This window comes from Kryptolebias marmoratus, linkage group LG5 (genome assembly GCF_001649575.2).
Source record: "Kryptolebias marmoratus isolate JLee-2015 linkage group LG5, ASM164957v2, whole genome shotgun sequence".
Lineage (NCBI taxonomy): Eukaryota > Metazoa > Chordata > Actinopteri > Cyprinodontiformes > Rivulidae > Kryptolebias > Kryptolebias marmoratus.
In genome coordinates, this window is record NC_051434.1 from 23,094,108 (window position 1) to 23,111,067 (window position 16,960).

The 16,960-nt window shown below is 40.4% G+C and overlaps 1 protein-coding gene across 2 annotated transcripts in view; it reads right to left on the minus strand.

Moving 5' to 3' along the window:
• hivep3a (HIVEP zinc finger 3a) overlaps nt 1-16,960 on the minus strand; it is a 66,192-nt gene that overhangs the window by 20,317 nt on the left and 28,915 nt on the right. Inside the window, exons 1-2 of one of the 2 annotated variants that reach the window (XM_017438143.2) lie at nt 5,417-5,510; nt 2,753-2,846 (exon numbers count right to left, since the gene is read on the minus strand). The gene's annotated coding sequence lies outside the window, so the exon portion shown is untranslated. Of the gene's footprint in view, nt 1-2,752; nt 2,847-5,416; nt 5,511-16,960 lie in introns of those variants that run through there. The other variant, XM_025011117.1, reaches the window with a different exon arrangement.

Sequence of the window (16,960 nt, forward strand, 5' to 3'; positions counted from 1 at the left end):
TAACATTTTTCAAAAGACCAAGGAGAGGAAATGTCCAGGTTCTGATGGCATAAGGTGCTGTATTCTTAAAAAACTGTGCCCTGCAGCTGGCAGACATCTGGTTTTTTAACATGCCTCGCTAGACTTATAGGGTCCCTCAGCTTTGGAAAGACTCGGTCCTTGTTCCAAGACTGCCCAGTCACTGAATGACTTCAGGCTGGCTGCCCTTACCTCATTAGTAATGAAGTCATTTAAAATGATTGTTATGGAGGTCCTTTTGTTTAGATAAAAAGAAAAAAAATATTTGGACCCACTTCAGTTTGCTTATCAGTCAGGTGGAGGGTTGGAGGATGCAACAGAAACTCTTTTAAGCCTGATTTTAAGATACTTAGAAGGTTAAAAAAAAAAAACTTTGTGGTTTGTATTTTATTGACTTTGACTATTGACTCTGCTTTTAACTGTATTTAACCCCACATTTCAGCTGAGAAATTAATGCGTTTTATGGCCCTATTCTGTACCAGCGGGTGAGGGTCAACAGGGTTCTCTCCAATGTCCTTTTGTCCTCTATCAGTGTGTGTGTGTGTGTGTGTGTGTGTGTACCATCACACCATTACACACACACACACACACACATCTGCTTCATTACTTCTAAGTTTCATCTGAACAACTGTAAATTTAGCCACTTTAAAGGGTCACAACAAATGTTGAGAATGGATGTATTTTCGCTCTGAGCTCCTCAGTGGAGATACTGAAGAAATATACCGTTATTTTGTGCCAGCACACCGAAACAGTAAACAAGGCATCCCACGCACTGACCAGCTGGTTTCTACACCCACATTCTGGTGGAAGACTGCAAAGCTGCTGGATATTTTCCAAGTGACTGATAACTGGTTATAACATCTTTAAATTAACTTGTGGTGCACTATATGTATAAATGCTGAAACCTTCATCTTAAAACAGATAATCTGTAAAACATTGAAGAGTTTCTGCAGTTTGTACAACATTTAGCCTGGACAGCTAACCATAGGCCAGTCAGGTCATGTAACTACAACAAGGTTTTAGCAGACACAAAATGTTCTCTTTGCAAAAAACTTCTGAATTTAGTCTTTAATATAATTAGTGACCCTACATGGTGGTGACAGGAACCTAAGCGGCACATGTAAAAAATAAATAAATAAAAAACGATTACTGGGCCATGACTGTTGGAAGCTACTTGGTGAAACACACTTGACTCAATATTGTGAGAAAACACTCAGATTTTCAGATACAGTCTAACTAAATTGAGTGTTTGTGACCAGAGAGCTGTTTTTAAATTGCAGCCTATTTTTGTGTGCGTGGTTTGCAAAACTGCATTCTAGGACATGCACATTATTTCATTGCCCTGTTCATGGCCCACATAGTACCCATCTTGACCCATGTTTATGATTTAATCTTCTAGAGTACACTTCTGAAATCAAGACAAGCAAATTTGTAGAAGTTTTTCAATAATTATTCTTCATTATCTGTGTGGATTTTAGACCTGGACACTGTTTTCTGTCAGAGGAGAGCTCCAGTAAAGTTGAGACTTGTTGGAGACGCCCATGACATAATCAAAAAGGCTTTAAGTTGGGTTTGAGATACCCGTGACAACTCTGACTATTTTGTGAGACATTTTGTCATATACCTGCTGGTTGACAGTTAGTCGCAGCTCAGTGAGATACTAGCTTAAAGCTTGATGTACTAACTAGAGTAAAAAAATCAGAGTAAATGTTTAAGGGTGTCAGCAGCTGTTGCACAACATCTTCTTCCTTAAAGCCCAATTTGGGACTTCCTTTTGTAAGAATCTAAACTGACAAAATGCTGACATTTTGATGTATAAACATTAAGATGTGTAAAAAAAATGTTTAAGTTATTGCCAGTGAGTGGTTCATTACACTCACTATGGCAACCACACACCTGTGTCTCTTACTCCCTAACATCACCTTTAATAAGAGAACAATGCAGAGCATAAATTAGGCCTCAAACAATCAGTTTGAACAAACTCAGTTGTCTGACTTGTGAGTGGATGAAGAACTTGGCATCACACATGTAACTTTTTTATGTTTTATATCGGAGCTCTGACAAGTTAAACTTCCAGTTTTGAGAATAAAATTATGAGAGTTTGGGTGTGTATGGGTATTTCAAAGCTGCAGTAGTAACAAATCAAAAAATGAAAGAATAACCAACAAACAGCAATAAGTAGTAAATTCATTCTCAGAAGATCAACAAGACATGGCATCAGGTCATCACTTAGTAAACCCTAGGCTATGATCACACTGCAGGTCTTAAAGCTCAGTTCCAATATTGTTGCTGAGAATCTTTTTTTTACGTGGTCGTTGACATTATAATTTAAATGTGACCACCAGTGGAAGAAGTCTACAGACCTGAAATGACCCACATGTGCAGAAAAAAACACGTAGTGAAGGCTACACATGATGGCGTCTATCAGGCCTGAAGTTGTTGCTTTGGGCCTTTTCAGCTGGAGCTCCACAGCTGTCCCTTCATATCAAACAGGCTTCAATTCCTGCTCTTTTTAAGCAACATTTGTACTCATTGGCTTTAAATATTCCAGGAGAGTTGGCATCTATTTATCATATTAATAGTTTGTTATTTTTAGAATGTATGTCTTTTAGCAGTTTCTTTAGTTTGTTGTTATGTTTTCACTATTGTATGTACAGCACTTTGTTTTTATACGTGCTTTATAAATGCATTTTCTTAGATTTGATTTGTGCAGTCAGAGCCCAAAAATTATTACCTGCCATGCTTGTTTCTTCCAATATTTACATTTGATCTTGCCGCTTCCCGTCTACTCCGGCGCAGAATTGGGCTTTTGGAACAGGAGCACCGTACTGAAAGTAGAGAGAGAAACAAACTCGTATTAATACTGTCACATACCAATGCTAGCCTTGATGATATCAATATTTGGATCGATCTGCACTCCTCTTCTTCAATCATGTAAAAGTTGGACAAAATGCAACTTGACTTCAGAAATCTATCCAATTTAGGACTGATATAAGGGAAAAAATGGATTTGTGATGTTCAAACTGTCATACATACATATACACACACACACATCTACATACATATATATATATAAATCAGTTATGGGTCATATGGAAAAAGAAGAAGAAGAAGAAAAAACCCAGTCTGGTCCACTTTTGCCTGAAGTCTGAACATAGCCAAAGTCTGCTGTTATTGCTCCCACATGAATGAATAATAAAGAAAAGATAGAAGTGATGTTCGGTCTAATATTTATCAATAAGATAATATCAGCTGGGACATCAGTCATAGAGCGCAGACTATGAAGAGACAGTCAGAAGTCTTTGTCCAGCCACCAACCATTTTATGTCATTATTCAGGCTTATAAAACAAGTCTTTCTCAAAAATGTCACACTAGTATGAAAGAATGCTACATTAGCTAATATGGACCCCTTGACAGTCCCCCCCCCCCCTCTATAGGGCCTGTGGGCAGGTCAATTTAGTTAAACCTCTACATTTTTGTTCAGTTTGTTGCTTTTTTTCAACTGAAGGTTTAATTTGAGCTAATGTGGAGTTTTTTACCACCTGTATGACATTTTGGAGGACTTGTTGTATAATCCTAGGAGGAAGACTTCTGCCCTTTTCTCCACACTCTGTGCTTATAACTGATGTCATGGCTGATAGGGTACAAGCTACTGATAACTTTTAGACAGAACATCATTCTTTTAAAGTACAAAACACTCCAAGACTCATTTTATTCCAGTCTGTTTCAGAATTGATCTTATGAAGAGGGGACCTTAAGATCGTTTGTTCCTTAGTCTAAATACAAACATTGGGGTGACCCAGACTGTGGAACCAACTACCTCAGGACTTGTGCTCTATCACTGATCCGGCCCTTTCTAAATCTAATCTTAAAACCTTTTTGTTCAGGCAGGCTATTAATACCGAGTGGCACTCTGGCATTTTTGCATTTTTGTAACGGTTGTAACGTTTGCATTGTGAACACTTTGTGCACCGTTTGGCTGCTGGAAAGGGCTCTACAAATACATGTTGACTGACTGGATAAAGTGCTGACACTGACAGAAGGTTGTAGCTTGCAACAACTTGAGCAAAACATTAAAAAACATTTAAAAGTGCATCTGATCATAATCAAGGCTTAGAAATAACCTGAACATTTGTTAAGGTAAGTACTGACTTCACTGTGCAATCACAAGCAGAATGCTATCAAAATATACCGAATGTTAGGATATTGTACAATAGATATCTCAGTCATTAGCTCACTAATTACAACCATAAAAGAATAACAAAATGTACAAAACATCATGTTTGTGAAATGGCTGCAGAGCTGAACAGGAAACAGTCTGTATTTTCTGGTTGTGTGTAAAATTTTCAGGTAACAAAACACAACAATCTAATAGAAATTTGAAACACACAAAAAGAACAAACTGTATAAAAAAGCTTTTTGAAAATCTTGACAATTTTCCTCTTCTCACTCTAATAGGCACCCAGTGGTGGTTCCTATGGTAACGGCCCTAAACCATGTGGTAGCAGATGGAAGGAGAGCTGGAGGGCTAAATTTATCTTCTAGCATTCTCATGGACAAAAGAGAGAGAGAGAGAGAGACTGAGGTGCCTCCCTCACAGGGGGGGGGAAACAAGCTGCTAGAAATCAATAGTTTGTGAATTTGTTTCTAATTTGTACAACACCGATACTTTATTCTTTTAGGAGATATTGCAAAGCAAAATGTCAATGAGAAAGGGAACAAAGAACACAGAAAAGCAGTGATCCGAACCCTGTGGGAACAATTCTGAACCCATTTTTGCTACTATTTGTTTGATTTGATCTAAAATACATTTTAATGAAGCATTTTGAAGCCAAAAGTATATGTTCCATAACAAACTGAGACTGGAAACGTCCAGATGTTGGTGAAAATGGACAATTTCATGATCGAAATGTGAACTTAAAGGCTGCCATGACAGCTGAGCATTAAGACATCTGCAGCTGTGAGGACAAGGAGAAGAATACCCTCGCCACCTTCGCTGTGTGTGTGTGTGTGTGAGACTGAGCACACATCGGGTGTGCTCCCACAGGTCTACGTGAGGAGATTGAACACACAACACGGGAGTTCATTCACTCCCAGCCTTCACACACACACACACACACACACACACACACACACACACACACACCACTCACTGCATGCATCATCGTCTCCTCCATTCACACACAGACTCACTGCAGAAGATGCACCGTCTGCAAGCCTAAAAATAAATAAATAAATAATAAAATATCAGCACAAAATGTTTAGTTTGTTCCAAAGCTCTCAGAGAACAATAACCCAGATGATTCTTGTGTTTTTCCATGGCTTGCTGATGCAGCAACAAAGGCATGAATGGACCAAACGCATCACGTCACCCACTTCACACATCCAAATGTTTACCTGCTTTCAGGTGGTGCTGTCCTCCTCCTCAGCAGTGACTGAATGAGAGGCTCTGCTCTACGTGCGCTGCGCTCACAAACAGGTAGCTGACTATATTATGAGTATGAATGAGGAGGAGGGGACACTATCTGCCCCCCCGCCTCCCTCTCTCCACGTCTCTCTTTCAGGTCAAAGTGAAGCAGCACCTCCTTATTTGGAAGTTGACGTAAGCTTGTGTTTCTTTTGGCAGCTGGCAGAGTGCTGAGGGGCGAGGGTGGGGGTGGGCAGTTGCTGTTACTTCATATTTCCCTAAAAACACAGTTTCCCGCGTTCAGCTGTTCCTCTGTGGAAAAACTGAGAGCACGTGAGGAGTGGTAGCTGGTGCCAGAGTCCAACTGTGACATCACTCTCTGCTCCTTTAACTGAGGTCTCACAGACATGTGGAGCTTTCAGGAAACACCAGCCAGAGGGCGGACGAAAGCAGACTGAGCTGCTTATCGGAGAAAGAATCAGATGGCAGCTACAGGAAGTGGAGTGTGACAATTCAAAACCTAACCAGACGCAGCCTGACCGCGGCTGAAATTCTGAATGGGATGGACTGTTGACCGAAGACCTACGGTGAAGTAGTGGTGATGTCACAGAATGAGCGCCTGCAAAGTGACAGCCACACACCTTCAAAAAAATAAAAATCACAGAAAAATTTTGCCTCCTAAGTTTGTCTGAACTATATACAGCATGTAACCAGCTGAATTTGAATTTTAATCTGTAAATCTGTATGAATACATGCAGACATGTAGGTGTAAATGTGTGACATTTACACCTGAAAAAAAGTAGGACTCCCCCAGCTAATTGTTTATAAATAATTATTAATAAATATAAGAATTAATTATGTAAGAATTATTGTTCAGGACTGTCTCTATTGTCTAAATACATCTAAACACATAGTTTAGCCCATAACTCCCTTTGTACTGTCTTATTACTTCTAGTTCATAGCATAATTTAAACTGTATTTTTATACAATTTCAATGAATTAAACTTTAAATTGAGCCCCCAACAATCACAGTTAGGATGTACTGAGCAGACATTTAATATATGTGATTTCCAAAGGTGTGGGCAGTCATGTCACTACCGGTAGGCGCTCATTCTATGACATTGCTGTCACTTCACATTCTGACATTGATAGACATTTAGGCTGCGCCCTCTCTTTGAATTGTCACATTTCACTTGCCATACATTCCACACCTCACAGTAGAAGGCACAAACTAATCTCATGTCGCTGTCAGGCGCCAGGCTGCACGCTCGTCTGCACAACAATTCCAAGTGTTGATGTTGATGCTGCACAACTTCATGTCTCTCTTGCAGACATATTTAAAGCCCAAGAGTGGCTGTTCAGCAGTATGAGAGTCTTTAGCTAGCTCACTGTAAAGAAAATCCTTGGAAATGCAGCCTACGTCCATTCTTTTGATGTGGCATTGCCATTGTAGGCACCTTCCTCTTAAAATGGTGAATGTGTTGTTCATGTTAGTGTATTTCAAGACCTTTGTGTTGGGCACCTGATCCTACCACTGGATGTGCAGGATGCGCCTGAGTCACCTCAGGTGAAAGCTGTCTCATGTAGGTGGTCCATGCTTTGCTGCTGCAGAGAAGAGTGCTAAGGGCGCATGCTTGGTAGACGCACAGTTCGGTCTTCTTAGTTAGTCTGGAAATATACCGCACTCTCCGGCTCAGTCTGGCCAGAACTGCTGCTGCCTTACCAATCTTACTGTTCATGTCTGCATGAATGGAGAGTGAGTGGGAGACAGTAGACCAAAGGTATCTAAGCTCTCCACAACTTCCAGGCTAGTCCCATCTATAGGGATGTTTGGTGGAGCGTCTGCACCCTGCACCACAATCAGTCCCTCCAGGATTTCACGATGTTGCGATCGCAACTATTAACGCAAAATCAAGCAAACCCCGCAAAATCGCAACTTTTTGCAACTTTGTCCAAAACACCACAACTTTGTGACGTCACTTCCTGTTAACATCAGAATGCCGGGAGCATGCCGGAGCAGCGACCAAAGCCAAAATGTGCGCTAATGATTCACATTTGCCCACACAGATTTCAGCAAAACACCGCAGTGAAGTTAGTTTTAAGTTGGATATTGGATATTCGCGCTCCGCGGAGTTAGCGGCATCTAGCTCACGGCTGACCCGAAACAGGAGCGCTAATGTCGGCCAGCCGTTCTCTGCCGGCCCCTTCTCTCACGTGCGGTGGTTCACTTAGGGACGGCTGGCCGACATTAGCAATCCTGCTTCGGGTCAGCTGTGAGCTAGACGCCGCNGGGAGCAGCAACCGAAGCCAAAATGTGCGCTAATGCTTCACATTTGCCCACAAAGATTTCAGCAAACCAGTTTCCTCCCCAGCTGCAGCTGTTTTTCACGTCCTGCAGTGTAATCATGGAACATAAACGCATCGACAAACACTTTGTGTCTGCAAAACATGTGAGGAGAGCTGCAGACCAGGGACGATCCAGAAATGGTCATGAATGTCAGTTTAGAAGCTATCAAAATTCTCAAATAAAGCATCTTTTGAGAATGTTAATGTTTGTTGGTAATTATCTTACAAAACTAGGAAGTATTTTTGGTTTTTATATTAAAAGTTATGTTTTTTATTGATTTTAGCGAAAAAAAAATTGCAACTTTTAGGAAAATGCCCTGCAAAATAAGGCATTTTAGCCGCAAGAATCACAAAAAATGCCTGAGAAATCCTGGAGGGACTGCATAATGTTTGTTGTCTTCAGACTGATAATCAGCCCATACTCAATGCAGGCATGGGAAAAGTGACTGACGAGCTGCTGCAGGCTGTCCTCAGTGAATGATGTCAAGGCAGCATCATAGGCAAAGAGCAACACACAGAGAAGTACCTCCACAAAGGTAGGCGAGGTTGTAGAGCTCCCTGTCAGCTGTGGTGTGGATGTATACACCCTGGCTGCAGTCCTTAAAGGCATATTGAAGGAGCATGGAGAAGAAAATGCCCAAAAACGTTGGCACAAGGACACAGCCTTGCTTTACGCCACTGCTGACTGGGAAAGGCTGAGATGCTGCACTGTTAGAGCACACTGTGAGGGAATAAAACAACAACTGCAAGGAGTCGTGGAGGGCAGCCAATCTTCTGCAGTAGCCCAAGTTTGCCATGGCTAATAAGATCGAACGCCTTTATAAGATTGATGAAGGCAACGTGTAGTGGCATCTGCTGCTCTTGGCTCTTTTTCTGCAGCTGGCGCTGTGAGAAGATCATATCCTCTGTGGACCGGCCAGTTCGAAAACCACACTGGGACTCTGAATAGACTAAGGAGGATGGGGTCTGCAGACCTGCCAAGACAACACGAGCGAATGCCTTTATGCCCAATGGGCCATCATAAACATATCAAATGTTTTAAGTAAGAAATCGTACAATGAAAGAGTAAAATCATTTTGAATTTTATGCCAGCAACACATCTCAAAAACATGAGGGCAGGGGCAACAAAAGGCTGTAAAAGTGAGGGGTATGAATAAGAAACATCTGGGGGAGCATTTTAGAGAGGCTGAATCTCTCAGCAGTACAGATGGACAGAGGTACACCAGTTTGCAAACAACTGTGTTTAAAAATAATTAAGTAAAGTAAAATTCCTCAACGGAAAATTCCAAAGGCTTTAAATATGCCATAATCTACAGTTCATCATATCATCAAAAGATTTCAAGAATCAGAAATCTCTGAGCTCTTAGAATGAGGCTGAAAGTCAGTATTGGATACCTGTGATCTTTGGGCCCTTAGGGGTCTGATTCTGTTCTGGACATCACTGCCTGGGCTCAGAAATACCTCCACAAATCTCTGTCTGTTAACACAGTTCACTGTGCCATCCACAAATGCTGGATAAAGCTCTATCATGCAAAGAAGCCAGATGTAAAAACCATCCAGAAACTCTGCTGTCTTCTCTGGTGCAAAGCTCAGAGGAAATGTTCTGTTGTCAGACGTATAAGACTTTAAAAATCCTTTTAGAAATCATGGACGCCACATCGTCACATCGTTGAAGAGTTCTTGTGCTGAACCAGCCAGCCTGCAGCCTCAGACCTCTTACCAATTGAAAACATTTGGTGCATCATGAAATGAAAAATCCAGCAAAGAGTTAGGATGATCAGATAGCTAGAATCCTCCGTCACACCAAAATGGGGCAATATTCCCTCCAAAACCTCCAGCAGCTGCTCTCTTCAGGTCCTGATGTTAAAAGAAGAGCAGATGTTTCACAGAGAGACACAAGATCCTGTATCAGCATTTGGAGATGTGTTGTCCCCATGCCAGAGTTTTAGACTAAGACCATCTAACGTTGAGAAATGATGGATTTGTAGTTGTTTTGTTTAAACCTTGAGAATAAATTTGTCCACAATCTTATGCTGTGAGTGTATGTGTTGCAGATGACTGTAAGCAACTTGGACAATAAATTTGAGCTCAATATCTGTGAAACTAACTTGTAGCCATTTTTGTGTTTTTTTAAAAGACAATTTTGACTGTGGCGGCCATTTTGAAGGGGGTTGACTTGAAAGGTAATCAGTTGTAGAAGTACAACCAATGACTACTTTCTGAAAATTTCATGAAAATCAATTCAGTGAATAATAAGATATTTTTACTAATAGTTTAGACAAACAAATACACAAGCACCATTATTGCTTCACCTTCGGCAACGGGCAATAATATTATTAAAACCGAGGCTTTCTTCCCTCTTATTTTGATCAAATTTTGCCTTCCTATGAATTTAGAACCCACTGAATGGATGTTAATGAAACTCAAAAAGAAATAATTTGGTGCAGATCCAAAACTGATTAACTTTTGGCATAAACCCAATTCTAGATGGCTGCCACAGCTGTTTGACCTTAGCCTACACAAAATGGCTTAGTGAATTTTACAGATATTGAGCTAAAATCTGGTGTGGTTGTAGATGAGTCATTCAGAACACACTAACAGATCAGTCCCTTCAGATTATTTTCAAGGCTTGACTAAAACGTCTCTAACTCCATCATTTCTCAACATAAGATGATCTTAGTCTAAAACTGTGGCATGAAAGATGGTGAGCGATATGCATTCCTTCAAGAAATGTCCGACCTTTAATTTGAGTGTGTCACACAGAATAATGCTGGCTCTCAGACCACATGTCTGTGATTTTGTACAGGTGAAGACCCAGACTGTGCAGCTGGAGTTTATCTGACAGTCTGCTCGGCCTTGTCACAGTGTGAACATCATGCTACCAAACAAACCCAAAACAAAAGGCTTTTTGTTGTTCCAAATGTAGGACAAGAAAAGGAATGGAAACAGAGTGATAAAGATTCACAGTAACAAGTATTTCTCTCTCTCTAACTCAGTGCTGTGGACTCATTTTGCACCTTGAGCAACACCATACATTAACATTTAGCCGCTGCTGAACACAACAAAAACTGGCCTATTTTTAGATATGAATGAATCTGTCTAATTTCAATTTAAACACAAGAGACATATCATTTTCTGTGAACATGCAGTGTGAACAACAGTGCTGAATAAGTTTGCTGAAACCTGCTGATGAAGCTGTAACTGAGTTGTTAAAAATAAAATGAGCACAACAAAAGCTAATAGGAGCACAACTCCAGCCAAAAACAGCAAAAACAAGAAAAGGCCAACTAGAAGCTAAAAGTAAGAAAAGGCTAGATAAATGCTAAAAATGAGCTGTATAGTAGCTAAAACCTAAAAGTAGCAGAAGGCTAACTAAAAGCTAAAAGTAGCAGAATGATACCTAAAGGTTAAAACTATTAAAAGGGTAGATAAAAGTAGCAGATGGAGTTAGAGAATGGAATCTTTTTCACACGTGAACTCTACTTTACAGACTACATAGAAACTCTGGAGTTTAAATCCAGCAGTAAACTAAGTCAGTAACTGTTGGAGTGTCAGCAGGAACTTAGCATCAGTCCATCGCTTCACTTCTTTCTGGTAAACTTCCCTGTAGAATGGAAAGCAGAGCTTCTGGTTATCAAGCTCCTCTCTAACTTCTAGTTCCTGTCTACTGTTAAGACTAGGCCTAAAACTTTCCTTTTTGATCAAGCCTATAGTTCGGGCTGGCCGTGGCTCCCTGAGCTATTCCTTAGTTCTGCTGCTATAGACTCAGACTGCTGAAGGACAACCTGACCACATTTCCTCCCTCTGCTGCTGTCTTTACTCTCTTTTCTTCTTTGTTCCATTCGCTGGTCATATGTGAGTTATATTGCACCACATTGCCCCCATTATTTGTTTCACGACTGCTCTGTTTGCTGGGTTTGGGTATGTATCTGCAAGCTTTCTGACTATTTACTGAGATGCTCATGAAATGAACACAAGATTGACAGACGGCTCCATCTGTGTTCATTTGTGTTTAATTTAAAGCATAAATGGGACTTTAAAAGGGAGTCGCTCCTGTGGTGATTGGGTTTTGTGTGTGTGTGTGTGTGTGAGTGCTTCCTGGTGGGCGTCTCCTGAGCAGGTGTACGGACGTCTCATCACCACTCCTCCCACACCTGTGACTGATCAGGCTAATTAGAAGTGGAGGAGTATTTAAGGCTGCAGTGAAGACCAGACCAGCGCTATGAAAAAGCAGATAAATTAGCAAAAAGGGCATTAGAAATGACAGCGATTATAATTCCTTTTGGGAAAGGGGTAGGGAAATCATTTATTAAAAATAAAGAAATACAAGAATGGCAAAAAAGGTGGAATGAAGATAAGAAAGGGAGGAAATTATATAAAGTGCAAAAGTCAGTATTATTTAGAAATATTAATGAGAGAAATAGAAGGGAAGAAATAATTATGACCAGATTAAGAGTAGGACACACCTATTTAAATGACACCTTATATTTAATAGGGAAGAAAAGTAATGATAAATGTGAAGGATGTGGAGAGAAAGAAAATGTAGAACATGTATTAATGAACTGTAGAACATACGAATCTGAAAGAGAGAATTTGAAAAGAATAGTTGGAAGAACAGGTCAAGAATGGAGTCTTAAAGGAATATTAGGAAATGAAGGAAACATAATGGATATTTATAGATTAAGGAAAGCATTGTTTATTTTTCTTAAAAATACAAGATTAATAAATAGAATTTAATAGTTGTAAAGAAATGTTGCTACACACTCGTGTACAGTAGGTGGCGGTATGCACCTTAAAGTTGCTTGCAATCCGCCATAATAGGAAAGAAGAAGAAGAAGATCAGACCAGCGCTGGAGCGTTATTTACCATGTGGTAAAGTGCAGAGCTTGAAGGAAACTTATCTGTGTTCTTCGTGTACTCTCTGTTGTAATCCTAGTGTTTTTCGTGTCTTCAAACCTGTGTTCAGGATTTCCTGCTCGTCTGGAACCAGTCTGGTCTGCCTTCAACTGCCGGCCGCCAAATTAAGTACTCACCTGCTCAACTGAACCTGACTGTTCCTGCAACTACTGCCTCCTGGATTCTAAGACCGGTCAGTCGCTTTCTGAGACGTCACCTTACCTGCACCTGGGAATACTCACCTCACCTGGACCCCGCTCTCTGGGACCTAGACTGGACCACCGCTGGACAAGGATCGATCTCGTCATCTCCTCTGTGTTCTGGACGCGGACCTGTTCAGTAAGAACTATCCCCAGGAACATTATCTGTGCCATACCTGCTGTTCCTCTCCTCACCGATCCCTGACTCACCTTCATTCTCTGCTCCTCAGGTCCTCGTTCCGGTTCCCTCCTGTAAATACTCGTTACACTGTAAATAAATTCACTTACCCGCTGGTTTCTGCGTCTGTCTGTGGCCGAACTGCTCACTTGGGTACTGTTCAGATTCTGACAGCTCGTTTCTGATGTCACCAACATTGCTACTCAATAAGTGGAATTGTGACAAAGTGAAGATGCAATGCAATTTACTGGTTTTCTTAGAAAGCCACCTTTTACTAATTAAAATTTCATAATGAACTGTATTAGAATAATTTAAGAAGAACTGAATTGACTGTAACTAAATTTGACACTGGATCTAAAATGGATTAATTATTTGAACTAGTTTTTTTTTCTTTGGGACATGCCCTGAGACTGACTTTTGCTGCATTAGGGATATATAAATAAACTGAGCTGAATTGTAAAAACCCAACGGGCGGCACAACAGAACAGTGGTTAGAGTTGTCGCCTCCCAGCAACAAGATTGCAGGTTCACCTCTTGGGCTTTCTGTGTGGAGTTTGCATGTTTTCCCTGTGCCTGCACGGGTTTCCTCCCACAGACCAAAAACATGCATGTTAGGTTCATTGGTAACTTTCACTCACACATAGGGACAATTTAGAGTGTGAATGGTTGTCTTTCCTGTTTGAGTCGTTTGGCCCTGTGATGGACTTGCAACCCGTCCAGGTTCTACCTGACCTCTTGCACAACAACCGCTGGAGACAGGTACCAGCTCCCCCGCAACCCAGAGAGGAAAAGCAAAAAGGAAATGGATGGACGGACAGATGGATGGAATGGATGGATGGACGGACAGACGGACAGATGGATAACCCAGGCAGTCTCTGATGATGCTGCTGCAGGACAGGGAGGTCTTGAGTCAGTGTATGAAACTTATGGACCTCAAAAATCCAATTATCAAAACCTATTTTAAATGATGGGCGGCAGGTTTGCTGTGAGTTATGGCAGTGCAGGCCGTAAGTACCACATAAAAGTAAAGATGATAAGGGTTCTTTTTCCTGGTAATAAATATACCAGTCTGTCTGGATCAACACAGCTAAAGAGTGCCTTTTATTGGAGTTTGTGCGTGCACAGGTGTAATACCAACCAATAAATCCCAGCATACACCCAAAACCACAAGATCCTGCTGCCCCCCTCCTGACACCTAGCCACAGGTTAAACACTCCCTCCTCCACTCAACAACCACAAACCAGAACAGAACAGATGCATGCCTTATTATGAATCTGGCTTCATGGTCTCAGACCCAACCGGGTCAGGAACAAAGAGAGAGCTGGTTTAAAACAGTTTCCTGAGCTGAACACAACTTCCTGCCTGCTGGATGTCCTGAAGCCCCAATGGTGGACCCTGATACTACATACTGAACAGAGCTTAGCTGTGATTGGTTTAGACTCTACTATCAATAGGGGTGTAACAGTACTTATAGTACTCAATGAGTACGTTGGTCACAGGTTAAATCTAATTGGGCACGTTTTATTGGAATTGATCAACTTTTCTGTTGATAATAAGTGATAAAAGAGAAAGTACAGAGTGCTTTTGTTGTTTTTTATAGTGAAGTTACCAGATGGCAAATCCTACTTTGCTATACATGACCTGCTACCCTTATATTGAGGTACTTAACAGATTGTGACTTACATGTCCCAGTACACCCCTTCTATTCATTGTTCCACGGACATATTATTACTTGTAAGTACAGGCATAACACTTGAGAACAAAAAGGCCTGGTTTTCAAGGAGCAAGAATGACCATTTTACAGCATAACACAGGGCCATGCCAATAATATGCACATTTTTTCAAGGCTGCATCCAAACTATTCAGGGTAATTTTTTTAAAGCTTAAAGTTTCTGCTGTGTTTGAACCTCTCATACATACACAAACTGAGTTCTGGGTGAAAAAAAAAAAAACAGATAAGAAGATACTGCCTTCAAAAACAGGGACTTTCAAAAATGTAATCTTGGGTGGATCCATGTGGACTTGAATTGCAGAGCTTTTCAGAAATGATGACGTAGCAGCCTGTTTCAAGCATGCCATCTCTTTGTGCCCTAGAAACTGAAACAATCATGGGGCTGTTTGTATCAGGGTGACTTCCTGTATCTGTCACCTCATCCTGATCTTGTCATGTTTTACACAACGTTCCAACTTTATTGGAATTGGGGTTGTACCAAACAAAAAGAATGTCAAGACAATCTATTTAAAATCTCCAGTCAATATTTTTTTATTCAAACCTATTATACAAGATTACTTACTATAAGTTTCCTGCCTTGGGAGATAGTTCTTTGTCTTGGCTATATGAATTTTCTTTGCTATCTGATTTTCGGAAAACTCTCCCAGTCCTTGCAAAGCGCTGAAAATCCTTACAAATTGTCCTTAAAAAACGGCTGATTTTGGACTCTTCAAACACCCTCCCAGTCTTGTTGCAATTGCCAGGAAAATGCATTTCTGATGTTCTAAATTTCTTATTTTTTCTGGCCCCCCGACCAAAGAGGGTCTGGGGATGTAGCATCCTGCTCCTGAAACGTTTGAGCCCCCTGATACTGTCTGATGATCTGCTGTGGTTAATCAAATATGATGTTTGGTTAAAGAGGTTTTGTTTAGTTTTTTTTACTGTAGTTTTAAACAACACTGATGGTTTTTGTTTCTTCTTCTTAAAAATGTACAGGAAGTGGATGAGCTACCCTTTTTCTTAACAGTTCCAGTAATTCTTTACACACTGATCTGAAGGGGTGGTACACTACCAAAGCTTTTTTTGAGCCAAGGGGGTGAAAAAAACTTGCTAAGCTGCTGAATTCTGTGCCAGACAGACAGATGTTGCTGCGTTTCCTTGGACAACAACACATGCTGATAAAAAATGTCAATACCAGTCTTAAATTAAAAGAAAGACTTACTTACTTGCTTTAGAGACTCAATTGAACAAATAATAAGTTAAGCTAATATTTACAGAAAGTAAGTGACATAATGTTCATTTGAAAATAATATATTTAGAGCAGTAACAAACCAATTCAGGTGCACTGAAAGGAGCCTAAAATAAGGAGCCTTTGTGCATCTGAAGAGAAAACATGTTCATTATAGAAAAATGACCAGACTTTTGCTAAATTTGTGTCTAAATCTAAGTTAAGACATGTCTGCTGATGTCTGTGGCTTCTGGGTGTGACTGTGGCTTCCTGTTTAGCTGCTGGCTAAAACTGTGACACCGTTAGCATATACTTATCACCATGATGATGATGATGATGGTAATAATGATGATGGTATAGGCATTTTGCTGTCAAAGTTGTAGTTCTGTGAATCTGTTTAGCTAAACAAGAAATATTTCATGATGAATAATAAATAAAAAGGCCTTTATGGAATAAATATAATTCATTATTGTCCACTGTGAAGTCACAGAAATGCTTTTGCCTGGGTCTGTTTGGATGAAAGTCTCTTGTTGCCTTGAACAGAGGGGTTACACTGCAGACACATTGCAGTAATCCATAACATCACAAGGTTAATAAATACAGAAATAAGGTAATAAAATCATTAAAAACTCACTGCAACCCATTCCCCTTCGTACCTCTAAATACTTTATTGAAGAACTGAACTAATTGATCAGGAATTAGTTATCTCGGTAGCTTCATATTCTGTTCATCTCGTGCTCTGTGTTCCTTAATCATTTTAACAGATAAAGGAAGGAAGGAATGCTTGTATCAGTCCTTTTCTTACAGAGAAAAACTGTAGTTAGACATACTCGGAGTGCAGAACCTGAGAGGGATCTGTTAAAATACAGTCTGCCTGTCTGAGGAATTAGAGAAGCTGTTTTACCCATAACCTTACCTGCTGTCTGAATCAAATTTAAAATCTGAGCTTTTAAATTTACAGTTACAGTGAGTTAC